General features: G+C 42.5%; 1 pseudogene; it reads left to right on the forward strand.

The window, feature by feature from the left end:
- The first annotated feature begins 5,024 nt into the window (after positions 1 to 5,024).
- On the forward strand, positions 5,025 to 6,008 carry LOC109268192 (glyceraldehyde-3-phosphate dehydrogenase-like; annotated as a pseudogene).
- The last annotated feature ends 723 nt before the right edge of the window (positions 6,009 to 6,731 follow it).

A 6,731-nucleotide genomic window follows, 5' to 3' on the forward strand; every position in this document is an offset into this window, starting at 1 on the left:
AAAAATCAAGAGTTGGACGCTTCACTGGCTGAGCCACCCAGGCATTCCACAATGTTTTTCTTCTAACGTCAGGAATAAGACTGGATGTCCACTCTCCTCCCCCCAAAACCAACATGGTACTGAGTTCTAGCTAGTGCAATAAGGCAAGGGGGAAAAAAAGGCATATATTTTGGAAAGGAAGAAATGAAAGTATCCTTATTCACAGATGACATGATTAAGAAAATCCCAAGAAATCTAAGTGAGCTCATTGATACAGCAGGTGCAAAGTCTGTTGACAATTCAGTTTTCTTTTTATATACTGGTAATGAACAGTTGGAACCTAAAATTTAATACAAATACAGTAGTCCCCCCCCCCATAACAAAAAAAAAAAAGACAGAAAAAAAGAAAGAAACACTGAGGTATAACTCTAACCAAACATGTATAGGTTCTGTGTACTAACAAACTTACAAACTCATGAAAGAAATCAAAGACTTAAAAAAAAGACAGATATACATCTTGTTCATGAGTTGAAAGTCTCAACATAGTAAAAATGTCAGTTCCCCCCTAAGTCGATCTACAAATTTAACATAATTGCAATACAAATATCAGAAGAACTTTTTTATAGATGTGGTCAAGCTTACTCTAAAACTTATTTGCAATGGCAAGGGAACTAGAATAACCAAACAATTTTGCAAAAAAATAAAATAAAATAATAAAATAAAATAAAATAATAAAATAATAAAATAAAATAATAAAATAAAATAATAAAATAAAATAAAATAATAAAATAAAATAATAAAATAAAATAAAATAATAAAATAAAATAAAATAATAAAATAAAATAATAAAATAAAATAATAAAATAAAATAAAATAATAAAATAAAATAATAAAATAATAAAATAAAATAATAAAATAAAATAAAATAATAAAATAAAATAAAATAATAAAATAAAATAATAAAATAAAATAAAATAATAAAATAAATTTGAGGAATCCCACGATACAATTTGAAGACTTTCTATACAGTACAGAAACCAAGACAGTGTGGTATTGATGATGGAACAAACAATAGAACATTCAGAAACCAGACATTGAGACACCAGAAATTGACCCACACGAATATGGCCAATTGATTTTTGACAGAGGTTCAAAGGCAATTCAATGGAGACAGGGTTATCTTTTCAACAAATAGTGTTAGAACAAGTGGACACCCACGTATTAAAAAAACGAAAACCTAAACTTCACACCAATACACAAATTAATTCAAATCGATCACAGATCTAAATGTAAAACAAAGAACTATAAAACTTTTACAGCCAAACATAGGGAAAAATCTTCATGATCGGGATTAGGCAAAGAATTCTTTTTTTTTTTTTTAATTTTTTTTCATATTTATTTTTGAGAGAGAGAGAGACAGAGTACAAGCAGGGGAGAGGCGGAGAGAGAGGGAGACACAGAATCCGAAGCAGGCTCCAGGCTCGGAGCTGTCAGTGCAGAGCCCGAGGCAGGGCCTGAACTCACGAACCTTGAGATCATGAGCTGACCTGAAGTCGGCCACTTAACCAACTGAGCCACCCAGACGCCCCATGGACTAGGTAAAGAATTCTTTAGGACAACAAAAACATGACCCACGATAGAAAATATTGGTAAATTAGACTCTGACAAAATAAAAAACTTTGCTCTGATAAAAATGTTGTTAAGAGAATGAAAATACATAGTACACACTGGGAAAAAATATTTGTAAGTCGCATATCAGAGGTCTTGTATGCAGAGTTTATAAAAAGCTTTCAAAACATAACAAGAAGGGCAGGATTGATCCAACCATCTCAGTCCCGCATATTTACCCTAGAACAATAAAAACTTTGGTTCGTGCAGCTCTATTGAAAATCTACCCAAACTGGACACAACCCAAATATCCATCAAAAGGGAATAAAAAACAAACTGGCTCATCTGTACAATGAAATTTTACACACCAATAGAAAGGACTGAACTGCTGATACATGCAACAACTGGATATTCGTCAAGGCATTATTCTAAAAGGTTATACACAGTATTATTCCATTTATGTGACGTTCTTGAGAAGACTAAAGTATAATCTATTTTTAAATTTTTTTTAACATTTATTTTTGAGACAGAGAGAGACAGAGCACGAACGGGGGAGGGTCAAAGAGAGAGGGAGACACAGAATCTGAAACAGGCTCCAGTCTCTGAGCTGTCAGCAGAGCCTGATGGGGGGCTCGAACTCATGGACCGTGAGATCATGACCTGAGTCAAAGTCGGATGCTTAACCAACTGAGCCGCCCAGGGGCCCCAAGAAGACTAAAGAATAAAAAAAGAGAATAGATTAGGGGTGATGGGAAGGTGTGATTACAGAGATAACGGGGGACACCTTTTTGGGTAAGAGACTATTCCATATCCTGACTGTGTGGTAGTTAACATTAATCAATACATGTGTTAAAATCCACAGACCTTTGCCTCACGTGTTAACTTAAAAAATAAAATAACATTTGGGTCTTTAATAATAGACATTTACTTTTCTGAAATAATTTCTGAAAACTCTAAGAATCAGGGGTTTGAATTTTTTGGCCCCACGAGATCGTTTTAGCTCTGATCTTTACGGAGCAGTTATTTTGGAAAGGACTAAGGAGAGATTCATCTGTATTTAATTTAATTGCTACCAATGCTGGAATCTTGGGTCAAAACTCAATCTTGAATACTAAAGATCGAATACTCAATCTTTAATTACAGAATACTAGAGAATTTTAAAAGTAGGTGTTCGATTCATCCCCAAAACAGTCATTTCTTTATTTTTTTTTTATTTTTTTTAAAATTTATTATTATTTTTTTTTAATGTTTATTTATTTTTCAGACAGAGAGAGACACAGCATGAATGGGGGAGGGGCAGAGAGAGAGGGAAACACAGAATCGGAAGCAGGCTCCAGGCTCTGAACCATCAGCCCAGAGCCTGACGCGGGGCTCGAACCCGCGGACCGCGAGATCGTGACCTGAGCGGAAGTCGGAGGCTTAACCGACTGAGCCACCCAGGCGCCCCAACAGTCATTTCTTTAATGTGTAGGGCAAGATAAGGGGGGGGCAGAGTAAGGGTCATTCTAACCTAATTAGAACACATTTGCATTCCAGCCAGGAACTGTTTTGACCACAGTGGCTTAAACAGAATAGGAACCCAACCCTCTACTTTTCTTCTCTTCTATCCTTGGCATATGGCCTACACTTCACTGGCGTAGTTGATGATCTCCAACCATTATGTTTAACTTTCCAAGGGAATGAGGAAGACATGTTTACATTTCCAAGGGAATGGGGAGGATTTGCAAAAGGGTGCACCTTCCAGCTGAGTCAAGTCCTTTTAAGAAGTTTTCTTTGAGGTTCCTTATATACTTCCTCTCACTGGCCAGACCTTAGTCACACGGCTATACCAATCTGCAAGGGAGGTTGGGAGACATAGTCTTTTAGCTGGGCCCATTGCAGCCCAGGATAAAATCAGAGTTTTGTTATTTAGGGAAGCAGGGAAAAGATATACTAGGAATTCACTCACGTGGTTAAGGAGGCCAAGAAGTCCTATGACCTGCCATCTGGAAGCTGGAGAGCAAGGAAAGGTGGTGGCATAGTTCAGTCCAGGTCTGAGAGCCTGAAAACCAGGAACGCTGTTGTCCGAGGGCAGAAGATGGACGTCCTGGCCCAGATGAAGACCAAATTCACCCCTCCTCCACTGTTTCGTTCTATTCAGGCCCTCAACTGATTTGATGATGCCCACCTGCATCAGTGAGGCGAGCTTCTTTATTCAACCCACCAATTCAAATGCGAATCTCTTCCACCAACACCCTCCCGGACACACACAGAAAGGTTTTACCAGTTATCTGTCACCTCCTAGCCAGTCAGGTTGACATGGAAAATTAACCATCACGACCTGCATTTATTTGGCGTTTGAGGACAGCAGTGGAAGGCACTGAGAGGCCACAGAGCTCGGAGCGAATCTGGGGAACTCTAAAGTGATCAAATGTGGCGGCCATGAGGATAACAATCATGAAATGTACAGACTTTTCTCTAAATGGAACCCCCTAGACGCGGCAGCAGTCATTGTCAATTTCTGGCCCCTGTGCCCTCACTTTTCCACTCACCTGTGCCCCCCCTCAAGATTTCTTATAGGCAGCACTTGCATTTCTATGCCTGAGGATCTTCTCTTGCTGCTGGAGCTCACTTTGCTGCTTGCATGGCAGGCCAGAAGTACAAGGGAGGTAATTCTCCCCAGGAACCGCGCTCAACCAATGGCGTGTGTGAATTGGTGTCTAAATGCCCTCTTGTGTGGGGTCACTCTGAGGCACGTCCTTCACGCTCGCTGCCGAGTTTTCTCAGCAGCGGTGAGCAACAAACATCCATGTGGTAGTTGCCTTAATAACGTACTCTTAGCTCCTACCGGTGTTCCCTTCGCCTCCCCCCTGCCCAAGAACGGCTTGTCCTAGAATCCTTGTCTTAGGGTCTGCTTCTGAGGGAACCCAAACGAAGACAGGTCCCAACTGAGAGCACTGTGAGAAACAGCACATATAAGCAGACAGAAGAGCCATCAATAATTTCGTCCACTTTTCTTTTTTGAGGAGCGCTGCTGAGCCTCAAGGGCAAAAGCATGAGTAAAAATAAGCAGTCATACTTGTTGGTACCCTCAACAGATGGGGACCATTCAGTTAGTTTAGGACAAACGGCTCTACATGCTTCAGGTGTGGGCCCAGTGGATCAGTGTTTACAGAATTATAGATGAAGTGGTTTTAATTCCTAAATCCTTGCTCTTGACTGGAAATAGTAATCCATTGCCACTGCTGTTGCCCAGGTGTAGACTCTTCTTATTTCTTGGTGGGACTATTACAGCAGTTACTTAACCTAGTCTCTCTGGCTCAGCCTCACTTCTCCTTAACGCATCCACACTGGTGTTGCCAGAGAGATCATTTAAAAATGTAAACCAAGCTCTCCGCTCCTGCCTCTTGGAAAGACAGATGCTTCTGGTATAGTGCCAGCAGCGTCCCTGAGACATGATGGTGAAGGCCGGAGTCAACGGATTTGGCTCTTGGGTGCCTGGTCACCAGGGCTGCTTTAACTCTGGCAAAGTGGTTATTGTTGCCATCAATGACCCCTTCACTGACCTCAACCACATGGTTTACATGTTCCAGTACGATTCCACTCATGGCAAATGCCATGGCACAGTCAAGGCTGAGAACGGGAAACTTGTCATCGGTGGAAAGCCCATCTCCATCTTCCAGAAGCGAGATCTCACCAACATCAAATGGGGTGACGCTGGTGCTGAGTATGTTGTGGAGTCCACTGAGGTCTTCACTACCATGGACAAGGCTGGGGTTCATGTGAAGGGTGGGGCCAAGAGGATCATCACCTCTGCCCCTTCTGCCGATGCTCCCATGTTTGTGATGGGTGCGAATCCTGAGAAGTATGACAACTCCCTCAAGATTGTCAGCGATGCCTCCTGCATCACCAACTGCTTGGCCCCTCTGGCCAAGGTCACCCATGACAACTTTGGCATCATGGAGGGACTGATGATCACAGTCCATAGCGTCCCTGCCACCCGGAAGACCATGGACGGCCCCTCTGGGAATCTGTGGAATGACGGCCGAGGGGCTGCACAGAACATCATCCCTGCTTCTACTGGTGCTACCAAGACTGTAGGCAAGGTTGTTCCTGAGCTGAATGGAAAGCTCACAGGCATGGCCTTCCATGTCCCTACTCTCAACATGTCAGTTGTGGATTTGACCTGCCTCCTGGAGAAAGCTTCCAAATAGGTGGGGAAGCAGGCATTGAAGGGCCCCCTCAAGGGCATCCTGGGCTACACGGAGGACCAGCTTGCCTCCTGCCACTTTAACATTGACACGCACTCTTCTACCATCGATGCTGGGGCTGGCATTGCTCTCAATGACCGCTTTGTCAAGTTCATTTCCTGGTATGGCAGTGAAGTTGGCCATAGCAACCAGGTAGTGGACCTTATGGCTCACATGACCTCCAAGGACTAAGAGCCCCTGGACCACCAGCCCCAGCAAGAGGAAGAGGAAGAGGAAGAGGAAGAGGAAGGCCCTCCACTGCCTGGGATCCCTTGCTTCAACTCATCCCCCAACACACTGAGACTCTCCCAACCTCCACAGTTTCCATCCCAGACCCCCTGAAGAAGTGGAGAGGCTTGGGGAGCCCTACCTTTTCAGGTGCCATCAATAAAGTATATTGTACCCAGCCAAAAAAATGCAAACCAAGTTATGTTTCAAATCCTTAAGTATTTCAGGGCGCCTGGGTGACTCAGTCGGTTAAACATCCAGCTTTGGCTCAGGTCATGATCTCACGGTTTGTGGGTTTGAGCCCTGTGTTGGGCTCTGTGCTGACAGCTCAGAGCTTGGAGCCTGCTTCGGATTCTGTGTCTCCCTCTCTCTCTGCTCCTTCTCTGCTTGCTCTCTCTCTCTCTCGCTCTCTCTCTCTCTCAAAAATGAACAAACAGTAAAAAAAGAATTCAAATCTTTCAGTATTTCCCAGCCAAGGAATATCTCAGATGTCCTAGGGGATTTATGCCCTTCAAGTTTTCCTTTTCTCTCCCCCATTTCAGTTTCTATTTTTCTGAATATGAAACATGAATTTTAGAATTACTTAATTATTCCCACCTGTTAAAGTTGAAGCGTTTGCTCCCTTCTGAGTGGGTGTGCACGGTAGTTAGGAGATGAGAAGAAGGAAAGCTCTCTTGAAGCAATTAC

The sequence above is a fragment of the Panthera pardus genome, unplaced genomic scaffold (assembly GCF_024362965.1).
Source record: "Panthera pardus isolate Hobbes unplaced genomic scaffold, ASM2436296v1 HiC_scaffold_24, whole genome shotgun sequence".
Taxonomy (NCBI): domain Eukaryota; kingdom Metazoa; phylum Chordata; class Mammalia; order Carnivora; family Felidae; genus Panthera; species Panthera pardus.